The sequence below is a fragment of the Carettochelys insculpta genome, chromosome 1 (genome assembly GCF_033958435.1).
Source record: "Carettochelys insculpta isolate YL-2023 chromosome 1, ASM3395843v1, whole genome shotgun sequence".
In the NCBI taxonomy this organism is placed as follows: Eukaryota; Metazoa; Chordata; order Testudines; family Carettochelyidae; genus Carettochelys; species Carettochelys insculpta.
Window position 1 is genome coordinate 140,600,376 of NC_134137.1, and position 14,916 is coordinate 140,615,291.

Sequence of the window (14,916 nt, forward strand, 5' to 3'; positions counted from 1 at the left end):
TGCTTGAGGACAGTGGTGTTGGTCACTCTGTCCTTCCATGATATTCCAAGGATGCGCCTGAGGCAGCGCAAGTGGAAGACGTTCAGCCTCTTTTCCTGGTGGGCATACAAGGTCCAAGTCTCACTGCCATAAAGGAGGGTGCTGAGGATGCAGCCTCTGTAGACTTGCATTTTGGTGTGAGTGTACAGCTTGTTGTTATTCCACACTCTCTTGCTGAGTCTGGACAGAGTTGTGGCTGCTTTTCCAATCCTCCTATTTAGCTCAGTATCCAATGACACGGTGTCAGTGATGGTGGACTCGAGGTAAACGAACTCGTGGACGACCTCTAACGTATAGTTGTCAATGCTGATTGATGGGGATTCAGCAACCTCCTGACTGAGTACTTGTCTTCTTTAGTGCAAGAACAGGAAACTACATAAAACAGAGGGGTTGGGACAGCATGTGAGGAGCATCAGTTCAAGGACAGGGTGGGAGGCTGCCACCCCTCAGGGGACTGGAACCCCAAGCAGTGTCAGCCTTAGGATGCCCTCCTGCTGAGGGTTCGGGTTCCCATCAGGCTGGGATGGGGCTGTGAGCACAGGGAAATATGAAGGCAGAGGGGCTGCGGCAGGGTTGGGCTCAGGGGGGCAGATGGGGGGACCTGGGAAGCAGGGAGGGTTAGCATGGCAGGGGGCAGGCATAGCAGGTGGGGATGGCCATGGTTATCACCCACTGCAGAAGCTGCAGCATGCCTTGGAGAACAGCCATTTGGGCAGGGAAGTGGGGACAGGTGTGGGGGGTTGGGGAGTGGTGGTGGTGGTGAAGAGTGGGGGTGGCAATGAAAATCGAGATGGCTAGGCCAATAGGTCCCACCAGAAGCCAGTGGCAGTGTCAAAACAGGACTTCAGGTTGTCCCACACCCACATTCAACTCCCCCATTCCCACACCTGCCATGCCCAGTCATCCTGCAGCCACCACTCCAGGAGGTTAGTGAGACTCCAGTTTGCAGCAGTGTGGGCCCACTGGAGGTCCTAGTGTGGCCGGTGATGCCCCCTTCCATGGCTGGCCTCCCCTCGAGGTGGTGGGGTGCCAGCTCACCCTGGTGTCAGTATTGGGCTGCCTCACTCTGGTGCTGGAGTGGGGCTGGATGGCCCTGGTGGGGAAGTGGAACTGGCACGGCCCTCTGATGGTGCAGATATAAGGAAGAAAAGGTGGAAGGACGATGAGTCATTCATGCAACAGAGCCCCTAAGGTTCTGCCACCCACAGCAGCCGCCCCCACCCTCCTGGCCAAGGGACAGGTATGTCCAGGTAGCAAAGCCAAGTATGCCCTGCATGGTGGTCCCTGCTGCACAGGGACACTGCAGTGCCTCAGGAACCAGACTGACCATTGTGCCCACCCCCCCACTTGACTGGCTAGTGGCCAAGGGGACATCCAGCCACAGAGAGGTACCCGCATGAGTGGTAGGTGAGGCAGTTGCAGCCTGTATCTGTCCATATGCTGGGAGCCACACTCCTCGGTGCATCTAGGGTCAGGCCAGCACCCATGTGGCTGGCCCTCTTCCAGTCGTGGCAAAGGCTGGTGAGTCCCCTGCCCCCAGGGCCCAGGGATCATCAGAACTCCTGTGGGGTTGACAGCAAGCTGGTGCCCATGCCCAAGGACAGTCTGCTGGGTCTGGATGCCACATGCCATATTCACAGTGTGAGGTCCAACCCAAGCTGGTCTGGTGAGGCTCCTGGCACGGTCCATCTGCACTTGCCCCTATGCCTTGCGGTGTGCGATATGCAGCATACTTACAGTAAGGAACTGTTCCTGGGACACCCTGGACATGGCCTGGCTAAAGGGACCCAACTCCATGGCAATCACCAGGGTGTTCTCAGGAGCCTTGGACCCTGTGTCCACCTCTGGTTCTGTCTCTGGTTGGGTCCAAGGGTGTCTGCCACCTCCTCTGACTCCATCTGAGGTGGGGGGGCCTCCTTGGCTGCATCCACAAGGATGGGAAGAGGGGAAGTTTCATCATGTCTGAGGAGGTGGAGCTCCATATAATAGTGACAGTTGGTGGGTCCTGCCCTGACTTCCAGCCAGCTTCCCGGGCCCAAGCATACCCCTGATGGAGTTCCTTTATTTTGGCCTGCACCTGCTCCTTTGTGTGCACAGGGTGTCCCTGTGCTACCAACAGGGTGGTGGCCAGCCAGGCATATTCAGGGGCAAGGCAGAGGGGTCCAACAGGCTGATGAGGTCCTTGACCTTGGGCCTGGTCCAGGATGGTGTTTTGTGATCAGGGGGATCCTGGAACCCCTCCAGCAGCTCCCTAGAGGGTCCTGGGGGTCAAGTGCTGGCTGGCTCACTGGTTTGCCATAGCGTGGATGTGAAGAAAAGAGTGGTTGTGGAGTGTGGAACAGAGAGCATGCTGCTGGGCTTCCTCCCCACTCGCACCTTCCTGCCATGAGGTTTCTGGGGCTCCCTGCAACTTTAAGAATCACCAGAGAGAGGGAGCATAGAGCTGTAATTGCTGTGGAGATAACATTCCCTCAGGGCAGCTGGCCAGCATCATGAAGGACTTTTCTGTTGGCAGAACCCCCACCCCCACCCCTCACCCCAGAGCAGCCACACTGGTTTTCTGTCAACAAATCTGTCAAGAAAGGCATTCTGCCTCCTGGTGGGATGGCAGAATGCTGTCAACAGAGGCACCACTTTCTTACATTTTACTGTCAACAGAACACCTTTGTAATGTGGGCTCTCCTCAAGTTTTGTCAACAAAATGCCTGTTCTGTCGACAAACCTCTCTCATGTAGACATAGCTCTTGGAGAACCACCAGCAAGCTAAACACTAAAGCTACATGTACTTGACAGCCTAAACTTGAAATAAGCTATGCAATTTGCACTACACAAATTGTGTAACTTATTTTGAGTGCAGTTTGAAATAGACTATTTCATCATTTGGAGATGTCTAAACAGCGTCAAAACTCAAAATAAAGTGCTATTTCGAAACTTCCATTACTCTTCCTGCAATGAGGACTACAGAGATGCCGAAAGGGTGCACCTGTTATTTCGGAAAAATATTTTGAAATAATGGGCACTTGTCAAAGACACAAAGTAGTTATTTCGAGATACTGAGGTATCCTGAAATAGCTCTGCTGTGTCGACATAGCTTAAGTAAAAAAAGAGTAACCTCACTTAGATATGATATTGCAATTTTCTCCCTACTATAACATTGTCTCCATGCTATAACATTTCTTTCTGTTCTGCTGTATCAAAACCATCTATTACAAGACACAAGCCTGGTGTCATGCATCCTTTAAATTTTAAAATGCTCCTCCACAAGCAGTTAAAAATTCTACTATCTTTGGTCTTAAGACTTGTGGTAGGAATACCTGAAACAAAACAGTTCCAAAAGACCTGCAGGCAAAATAAAGACTTTTAGACTCGGTAATACAGTGTGATTTATCACATTTATGTCTCTCATCTGGCAGGAAGGAGCAAGAAGTAAGAACAGAAATGGAACTACAATGTGACAATGTATTAGCTTTCCCCATCATAGTGAGTAATGCATGGCACTACTGCACAACACAAGTGCGGAAAAATAATTAATATGATGCTAAATCAAATAACTCTGGAAAGATACATATTCTTTGTCCAATAAAAATCACAAAAGAGAAAAAGAACTGTTTTGCATATAAAGAGATTGTCGGTATAGTTTCCATTATTCAGAGTCCTTGTCTTATAGCAAAAGATTCCTTAACTTGCCAGTATTTTGTGTTTTATAAGGGGATGGAATAAAAGAAAACTAGCTGGACCTGCAGTAAGTATAGAATTCTATTATTGTCAGTGTTAACCATTGATATCCCTGGACACCATAAGCTATCTGATCTAAAGCATCAAAGAATCCTTACATTCCAGGTTCAGCTGGAATATTGCATTGTCTTTAAAAGATTTCTCTCATCAAACCTGCTGGCCTTTAGAACTTTCAAGTCTAAAATGGGATTTGCAAAGGTGGTTTTAGGCTACTTTTGTGCTTCTGTGATTGTAAAGCCACCAAGAGCTATTCTAAACCCTTGAATAAATTAGAGATCATCCAGTTGCATGAATGCCCTGGATATCCTTCTTTTGCCTGATTATGCTCTGTGTTGGCAAGGGGTGAGAAGGTAAGGACCACCAGGGCTTCTGTCTATCATCTGAGCACCCTTCAGGCTGAGGAAATTTGCCAGCACTATCAAAAATAGACTTGGAAATGGACCACAGTGCACACATCACTTTTAATGACAATTATTATATGTTCTCACAGTATTTTTTCTCCACTAGCATCAACAATGGGCACTGACAACTAGAAATAATAATAGATTTCTAAAAGCTTTACTATTGCTGACCTTCCAAACAATCTGCTGCACAAAGCATTATTAAACCTATTTATGATTTCAATGGTTTGCCATAATGTGATTTCATTAGGCAAACAGATGCACACAAAGAAATATTAAACACTGCAATAAGTGTCTTAAAATAACCACTTGTGCCTTTAACCAGTATTCATAATTTTGTAGGAATATTCTGAGAGTCCATGACATTAACCCAACATTTGAAAATGTGTGTGTGTGTGTGTGTGTGTGCGTGCGCGCCTGCATGTCAAGGGAAAAATGTGAAAATAAGCTGCCAAAATAAACTTTAAAATATGAACTTGACACTAAATTATTTCTATAATTAAAAGCAATAGAAACAGCCATCTTCAAATGAGGAGTTCATTTTCACAGCTAGTGTTAACCCATAACAGTAAAAATAGTCTATACTATTCTGTTCTTCATTACCTTGTAATTTGTATAGTTATATGTTCCTGGTCAAAGCAGGATCAGTGTTGCAAGGGAGATCCTAAAAGCTGGTTTCTGACAGTCCTTCACCTCCAAGGAAGTGTTACAAATTGGACAAGGAAGAAGCAGGTCTATTAACAAAGACAGTATTCATTTACCTATAAAAGAGAAGTGTGTGTTACAGTTTCTGCAGCTGTCACACTAGCACTAACCATAGAAACCTTTCCAACCCCCAGAAGGATTATGTGGGATTGAGAGAAAGATAGCATAGATGGCTCACAGGTAACACTCTTTTGCAGGTCTTCTATGCCAGGAGGGAATACATGGCACTGAGATTTTCTTTAAGCTCCTCATGTCATAGGCCTGTCATTTCTAGTTTGCCTACGAAATGCCATCCACATCTATAGTGCTGTACAAATACTAACATCTTGGGAAGGGAATCTAAAATGCCAAACTTCAAACGACTGGAAAGAGAGAAATAGGGCAGACAGTCATTGGACTACTTTATTTGTTTATGATTTAGTTATTTTTATTTGACCTGTTTAAAAGGGTTAAAGGCATATTCAGTTAGAGCAGCATGTGATCTGAGAATTTTATAAGACTGGCAGGTATAAATAATCTCAGAAATAGGTGATCCTATATGCAAAAGCAAGATACCAATATAACTTCCTCATTATTTGCATCTGTGACTTTTGGCTAAGGACTTACTATCTTGTCACCAGGCACCATGCCCTTTATTTTCTAGTTTGTCCACCCCAAGAGACAAGAGAACTATCTGGACAAGAAATCCTTTCAGAGATTCCATTATATATGTTTCACTGTGCACTGGTGTTCTGCTCAAAAATCCTGTATACCCACCAGTACAGCTCTGAGTCACATTCATTCTAAACATTGAAAATAATGCTTCTCTGCTCCTGTAAGGTTCATTTTTGATCCAACAGAGTCAGGCAGAGGGCTCGAAGAAGCAGAGATACTCATTACAGAGAAGTCTTCCTCCCCTGTTGGTCTTCTGAAATATGGGACACATGGTAAATTAAAGCTTTCGCAAGCAGACCACGTTTTTGCTAAATCGTTCAGCTAGATGTGTGATCCTGATCTCCCATTTTCTTTAGTGCCACTCCTTTGTGTTAAAAAAGACTTCAAATTGCGGCCTCTGCAAAGCTATTGCCTTTCACTGGCTGTCGCAGCTCATTTTTAATTAAGCTTCCCTTGTTTTCAAACTTCCTCTCACCTGCCCTCATTGCCCCAGGGAGTGAAGGAAGCATTTTTGAAATATATGAGTAATTTTGATGAATTCTAATACTACTTTAAAAATATTGTTAAGAACGGTGCATATGAGTAAACATATTGCAAAGTATATTACACATGTAAAGTACAGTAATTTTGTACCTGAATTATGTTCTGTTTTTTTTATCGGGAAATGCCTAAAATTATTCTCAAAAAACTATTTGTGAATCAATCATCCTAAATGTTTACTTGATATATTACAGAAGTACAGTTTATGGAATCACTTGTTGTTTAAAAAAAATAGCTGAAGAGTCTAGCAGAGATTATTTAAAAGGAGCTGCTGATGTGGATATACAGACATTTAAAATCGTTGTCTCCTTGGAAATTTGAGTTTAGCAGCAATTTTAGTTTTCCTTCCAGAACTGACACATCTAGAAACATTATGTGATTATTTTAGCTTATGTTTCGGGTAAGACCTAATTTACAAACCTTTATGGCTCCCAGGGGTACCATTTCAGATGTTGTTTGGGGTGGGTGAAACTTTAACCAGAACTCAAGAGGCCACTTGTATATTTGAAAACTAGGTTTCTGGCAGATAATTTAGTAGTTTGATGACAGGATCTCCGTATCTAATTCCTATATAAAAGAAAAAGTAAAAAAATTACTCCCAGTAAGGTCTAATAATATATTCTGACATCTTATGGTAAGTTACTTAAAGGATACTGTTACATTTAAATTCTAAAGAATATTCTTACTTTGTTACTAACTCAGCAGAGAGAGAGAGAGAGAGAGAGAGAGAAAGAGAGAGAGGGTTCAAAACTCCTAAGGCCTATCTCAGCTCTGGGAGGATGTGGGATCTAGTAGATTACAGTGGGGCAGATATATTTGAAAATGTGATTATGCAAATGAAGTGCAAGATATGTAAATTGATGCTCATTTGCATTTCTGATGTGCCTCATTTACATTTCCCTTTCGAAAGGGGTCTGTAGTGTAGTTGTAGCCTTAGTGATTTCCTATTGCTTTCTTTCACTCTGAAACACCTGACATCAGCTTGTGTTAGAAGACGGCACATGAGGTAGATGGATATTTGGTCTGACACAGTATGGTCATTCTGATGTTCATACACACAATTCCTCTTCAGTAACCCGCAAACTCTTAACAGAATGACCCACTCCATTAAAATGTCAGCTAACCGTTTTGTGACTTAAGAGTTTGTGGGTTACTGAAGAGGAATTTTCCCACTACTTTGGAAAGAGAGACTGCTGCATTCTGTTTTATATTCAAATTTGACACATTAACACGTGGTTTGAACCGGGAGGCAAATATTTTGGGTCATTATAGGGGCTCTTTGGAAACTTGGCTTAATCTAATTCTTGACTCTCCCTCTTCCCTGCCCCTCTACTCCCTGATTTGCTCACCTTGATAATTTTTTTTGGTTCTTTATGCCTTAAATATTGAGTCTGTTCTGGTATGGCTATGATCTGAAGAAGTGGGTCTGTCCCACAAAAGCTCACCTAATAAATTATTTTGTTAGTCTTTAAAGTGCTACTTTACTGCTTTTCTGTTTTGCTGGTATATAGACTAACATGGCTTTCTCTTTGTTACTTGTTAACAATTAGTTGATGTTTATACTTCTTTTGTAGGATTCCTTGTTGATTTTCAGATAATTAAGGGTTTTCTGATGGATCCATATTTGTCTGTTTATATTCTTCCCCTTTCCTTCACAATGGGATAATTTGCAGTTGTCACTTTAATATTGCATTCTCAAGAAACTGCCAGCTCTCCTGAAAGCTTTTCCCCTTAGGTTTTCCTTCCATGAAACTATCAGTAACATTTTTGCTTTTTTTTTTCCTGTTGCTGTCACTCCTTCCTTTGTTTAAAATAATTAAATCTGTCATTTCATGGCCATTCTCACTCAAATTGCCTTCTACCTTCAGATTCACTCCAAGTTTCTCCTTGTTAATTAGAATAAAATCTGACCAGCCTTCCCTCATGTTACTTCCTCCACTGTCTGAAAAGGAACTGTTGTCCCTAATACTTTCCAAGAATTGAAATTTTGTATTTGGCCATACTACCTCTTAGATCCACTAGGGCTAATCAAGGATACCACCAATAAGTGAGAATGGGAGTAGAGGGCACCACTGCTCCCACACAAGGGCAAACATGAACGCAGGAAACATAGGGCACATATAAGAGTGGTATTAAGCATAAACAGAAGACAAAGAAACAGGGCTAAATGGTTTCAACTGGTAGGCCATGGCTACCTAACCCTGGGAGGCGGTTTGTGGCTGAGGAACCCACGGAAGGGATGCACATATCTCCTTTCAGTAAGCTAGGCACATCATCTCAGTTTATGAGTAACTTATGCCCCTCTTCTTTCCCCACCATCCTCTGCAGCATTTCACCTGTCTACCTTAGACAAGCCCCCACTCTCTGTATGATATGACAGCCTGACTGCCTAGTTCTGTGTTTCACCTTGTATCAGGTCTCACAGGGTAGCTTGTACAAGGCGGGTTAGATCACCGCCTAGATGGTTTTAAAGATATGTGTCCAAGTCACTTTTGAAGATGGAATTTAGCTGCATAAATCTTTGAGATTTGCATGCTGAGCAGAGCAATTCCTAACAACATTTAAAATTTGGGCCCAATTGGAACTAAGTTAATTTATATCAGCTTAGAATCTAGGAAAGGAAAAGTTATGATCCCATCATCAGCAGGACTCCACACAGGTAACTATTTGGATTCATTTACAGGAAAAACAATTTTGTCATTTACATAAGAACATAAGAATGGCCATACTGGGTCAGACCAAAGGTCCATCCAGCCCAGCATCCCATCTGCCAACGGTGGCCAATGCCAGGTGCCCCAGAGAAGGAGAACAGAAGACAATGATCAAGTGATTTATCTCCTGCCATCCATCTCCTGCCCTTGTTCTGAAGGCCAGGGCACCATACTTTATCTCTGGCTAATAGCCATTTATGGACCTAACCTGCAAAAATTTATCGAGCTCTTTTTTAAACCCTAATAAAGTACTGGCCTTCACAGCCTCCTCCGGCAAGGAGTTCCACAGGTTGACTGTGCGCTGTGTGAAGAAAAATTTCCTTTTATTAGTTTTGAACCTACTACCCATCAATTTCATTTGGTGTCCCCTAGTTCTTGTATTATGGGAAAAGGTAAATAATTTTTCTATATTCACTTTCTCCACACCATTCATGATTTTATACACCTCTATCATATCGCCCCTCAATCGCCTCTTTTCCAAACTGAAAAGTCCCAGTCTCTCTAGCCTCTCCCCATACAGGACCCGTTCCAAGCCCCTAATCATCTTAGTCGCCCTTTTCTGAACCTTTTCTAATGCCAATATATCTTTTTTGAGGTGAGGAGACCACATCTGCACACAGTACTCAAGATGTGGGCGTACCATAGTTTTATATAGGGGAAGTATGATATCTTTTGTCTTATTATCGATCCCTTTATTAATAATTCCTAACATCCTATTTGCTTTACTAACTGCCGCTGCACACTGCGTGGATGTCTTCAGAGAACTATCCACTATAACTCCAAGATCCCTTTCCTGATCTGTTGTAGCTAAATTTGACCCCATCATGTAGTACGTGTAATTTGGGTTATTTTTTCCAACATGCATTACCTTACACTTACCCACATTAAATTTCATTTGCCATTTTGCTGCCCAATCACTCAGTTTGCTGAGATCTTTTTGGAGTTCTTCACAATCCCTTTTGGTTTTGACTGTCCTGAACAACTTGGTGTCATCTGCAAACTTTGCCACCTCACTGCTTACCTCATTTTCTAGATCACTGATGAACAAGTTGAACAGGATCGGTCCCAGGACTGACCCCTGGGGAACACCACTAGTTACCCTCCTCCATTGTGAAAATTTACCATTTATTCCAACCCTTTGTTTTCTGTCTTTTAACCAATTCCCGATCCATGAAAGGATCTTTCCTCCTATCCCATGACCGCCTAATTTACATAAAAGCCGTTGGTGTGGGACCATGTCAAAGGCTTTCTGGAAATCTAGGTATATTATGTCCACTGGGTGCCCCTTGTCCGCATGTTTATTAACCCCTTCAAAGAATTCTAATAGATTAGTTAGACACGACTTCCCTCTGCAGAAACCATGCTGACTTTTGCCCAACAATTCGTGCTCTTCAACGTGCCTTGCAATTTTATTCTTTACTAGTGTTTCTACTAATTTGCCTGGTACTGATGTTAAACTTATCGGTCTATAATTGCCAGGGTCTCCTCTCGAGCCTTTTTTAAATATTGGCGTTATACTGGCCGTCTTCCAGTCATTTGGTACCAAAGTGGATTTAAAGGATAGGTTACAAACCACTGTTAATAACTCCGCAATTTCACATTTGAGTTCTTTCAGAACCCTTGGGTGAATACCGTCTGGTCCTGGAGACTTGTTACCATTCAGCTTATCAATTAACTCCAAAACCTCCTCTAATGTCACTTCAATCTGAGAGAGTTCCTCAGGTTTGTCACCTAAAAAGGCTGGCTCAGATTTAGGAACCTCTGTAACATCCTCAGCCGTGAAGACTGAAGCAAAGAAATCATTTAATCGCTCCGCAATGGCACTGTCTTCCTTGATCGCTCCTTTTATATCTTTATCGTCCAAGGGCCAATATTTGTTACCAGTATTTGTTATACTGATGTAGGCAGACATTTGACAAAGCTCTTCCCGGGAGCTGTAAAATAGATACTGCCAAAATCTGAACTGACTATGAACATCCTTCTAGAGGATCTCTGTTTGTCAATCTAAGACCACGATAGATAGCTATGATTTCCGAGTGTATTAGATGAAGAGATACAGTCTTAGTGGAATCCTGCTGTATTCATCATACAGAAGCCTTTGAAGAAAACAAGTACAAAAATAAATTATTTTAACTCTTTCTAATTCATCTCATAAGAGTGTAAAGAAAAATTAGTTCAAAAAGATTGTTAATATGTTCCTACTATAATCTTTATATGAAATTTTAAAAGGTTAAAGACTACTTACTATGTAGGAGTCTCTCTGTACCAGTAAATTAAGTACGTATGCAATTAAGCAATCTGCTCAGAGTTCTCACTCTGATTTTTGAAGTGCTAATAGGACTAAATTACTCAAATCCAGGAAGAAATTAAGATATGTGAAATGTTAATTAGATGCAGAAACTGCAGTGAAAGGGAAAGCAATGTAAAATGACAACTAAACAAGAGAAAAAGAGGGAGGAGAGAAGGTGAGCCCGCCGCTGAAGAAGCTACCAGGTGAGAGTGCTGATCTCTGGGTGAGTGAGCGTGTGCTTTAACTGCTGGCAATTGAACTGCCATTTTGATTCCACATGGAGGGAGTTTCAGTTTCAGTTGGGACTGCCTGCCTGACCTTTTGCTTCCTTGATCAGCCTTCCCCTGTGTGACTCATAGGGAGAGGGCCTGAGAGAGGCAAGCAGGCTTAAAAGCCAGAGGCAGGAGCGACCAGGGGAGTGAAGCGGACAGGTGAGTTTGACAGAGGGAGTGTGACAGAGAGGACTATAATGGTTAGGAAGACCCGCAACACCTGTGCCAGCACTACTGCTGTCTCCTCCACTTGTGCCTGTAGCCAGACAGACGGCCTGACCATGGATGTTTCTACCCAGATCCTGGTGTGGTTCTGCAAGGACTGTGGCTTGCCACTCCCACTTACTGATACCCAGGCTGAGGGGAATATTCAGTGTGGAAGGTGCCTGCTGGTGGAATCTCTCAGGCGGCAGGTGGGGGAGCTACAGGAGGAGGTGGCCAGGTTGAGGAGTATCCGAGTCCATGAGCAGTTCCTCGATAGTATTCAGGTGGAGACTGGGGAGGTAACTGTCCCAGTGCACAAGACGGCTGATAAACCACTGGAGGAGGTGGACCAGGGTGGACACTGGCAGCTGGTTACTTCTCGCAGCAGGCTGTGTCCCACCCCTGCTCAGAACCCTCCCACCGTGGTACTGGAAAACCGGTATGCTGTACTCGACACAGGAGACCAAGAATTACCCCATACAGACAAGGAGAAGCCTTGTACCCCCAAGGCTGGGAAGTCTACTGCCACCCCTGCAAGAAGGAAACGTAGAGTAGTGGTGGTTGGAGACTCTCTTCTGAGGGGGACGGAGGCGCCCATCTGTCGCCCTGACATTTCATCTCGGGAGGTGTGCTGCCTGCCGGGGGCCCGCATCCAAGATGTTACGCAGGCATTGTCAAGGATTGTCCGGCCCTCTGACTACTATCCCATGCTTCTCATCCATGTGGGCACTAATGATACTGAGAGGTGTGACACTGAGCAGGTCAAGAGTGACTTCAGGGCTCTGGGGGCACGGGTCAGGGAGTTTGGGGCGCAGGTGGTATTCTCTTCAATCCTGCATGTCAGAGGTGGGGGCCCAGGCAGAGACAGGTGTATCCTGGAGGTGAATGCTTGGTTGCATAGATGGTGTCGCCAGGAAGGCTTTGGTTTCTTTGACCACGGGATCCTTTGCCGGGAAGGACTGCTAGGCAGAGATGGTGTTCACCTTTCGAAGAGGGGGAAGACCATATTTGGACACAGGCTGGCTAACCTGGTGAGGAGGGCTTTAAACTAGGTTCGACAGGGGCAGGGGAGCAAAGCCTGCAGGTAAGTAGACAGCATGAATAAATGAGAGATGAATTTGAAATGGGAAGGAGTATGGGCTACAATGGGAGAGTAAAAAGAGGGCCAGGGCAAAACTGGGAGGCAAGACCAAATCAATGTCTGAGATGCCTATATACAAATGAAAGAAGTATGGGAAATAAACAAGAAGAATTGGAAGCACTAATAAATGAATACAACTATGATATCATTGGCATCACAGAAACTTGGTGGGATAATACTCATGATTGGAATGTTGGTATTGAAGGGTACAGCCCGCTTGGGAAGGACAGGCAGGGAAAGAAGGGAGGAGGTGTTGCCTTGTACATTAAAAATGTACACACTTGGACAGAGGTGGAGATGGACATAGGAGATGGACGGGTTGAAAGTCTCTGGGTTAGACTCAGAGGAGTAAAAAACAAGGATGAGGTCCTACTAGGAGACTACTACAGGCCCCTTAGCCAGGTGGATGAGGCTTTCTTTAAACAGCTAACAAAATCATCCAGGGCCCAGAATTTGGTGGTGATGGGGGACTTCAACTATCCAGGTATATGTTGGGAAACTAATACAGCAGGGGACAGACTGTCCAATAAATTCTTGGATTGCATTGCAGACAACTTTTTATTCCAAAAGGTTGAAAAAGCTACCAGAGGGGAAGCTGTTCTAGATTTAATTTTAACAAAGAGGGAGGAAATTATTGAGAATTTGAAAGTGGAAGGATGCTTGGGTGAAAGTGATCATGAAATCATAGAGTTCACAATTCTAAGGAAGGGTAGAAGGGAAAACAGTACAATAGAGATAATGGATTTCAGGAAGGCAGATTTTGGTAAACTCACACAGCTGGTAGGTAAGGTCCCATGGGAAGCTAAACTGAGGGGAAAAATGGCTGAAGAGAGTCGGCAGTTTTTCAAGGGGACATTATTAAGGGCCCAAAAGCAAGCTATCCCACTGTGTAGGAAAGATAGAAAACATGGCAAAAGACTGCCTTGGCTTAATCAGGAGATCTCTCATGATCTCAAAATAAAAAAGGAATCGTATAAGAAATGGAAACTAGGACAAATTACAAAGGACGAATATAGGCAAACAACACGAGCGTGCAGGAGCAAGATTAGAAAGGCTAAGGCACAAAATGAGCTCAAACTAGCTACAAGCATAAAGGGAAACAAGAAGGCTTTTTACAAATACATTGGTAGCAAGAGGAAGACTAAGGAGAGGGTAGGGCCATTGGTCAGTGAGGAGGGAGGAACAGTAACAGGGAATTTGGAAATGGCAGAGATGTTTAATGATTTCTTTGTTTCGGTCTTCACTGAGAAATCGGAAGGAATGCCTGACATAGAGAATGGCAGTGGAAAAGGGGTAGGCTTAGAAGTTGAAATAAAAAAAGAACAAATTAAAATTTACTTAGAAAAATTAGATGTCTGCAAATCATCAGGGCCTGATGAAATTCATCCTAGAATCCTCAAGGAGCTGATAGAAGAGGTATCTAAGCCTTTAGCAATCATTTTTGGTAAATCGTGGGAGACGGGAGAGATTCCAGAAGACTGGAAAAGGGCAAATATAGTACCCATTTATAAAAAGGGGAACAAGAATAACCCGGGAAACTACAGGCCAGTCAGCTTAACTTCTGTGCCAGGAAAGATAATGGAGCAGGTAATTAAAGAAATCATCTGCAAGCATTTGGAAAGTGGTAAGGTGCGAGGGAACAGCCAGCATGGTTTTGTTAAAAACAGATCATGTCAAACCAATCTAATAGCTTTCTTTGATAGAATAACGAGTCTTGTGGATAAGGGAGAAGCGGTGGATGTGGTATACCTAGACTTCAGTAAAGCATTTGACACGGTCTCACATAATATACTTATCAATAAACTATGCAAATACAACTTAGATGGGGCTACTATAAGGTGGGTGAACAACTGGCTGGATAACCGTACTCAGAGAGTAGTTATTAATGGTTTTCAATCCGGCTGGAAAAGTATAACTAGTGGGGTTCCGCAGGGGTCTGTTTTGGGACTGGTTCTGTTCAATATCTTCATTAACGATTTAGACATTGACATAGAAAGTACACTTATAAAGTTTGCAGATGATACCAAGCTGGGAGGCGCTGCAACTTCTTTGGAGGATAGGGTCATAATTCAAAAGGATCTGGATAAACTGGAGAAATGGTCTGAGGTAAACAGGATGAAGTTTAATAAGGACAAATGCAAAGTGCTCCACTTAGGAAGGAACAATCAGTGTCACACATACAGAATGGGAAAGGACTGCCTAGGAATGAGTACAGCAGAAAGGG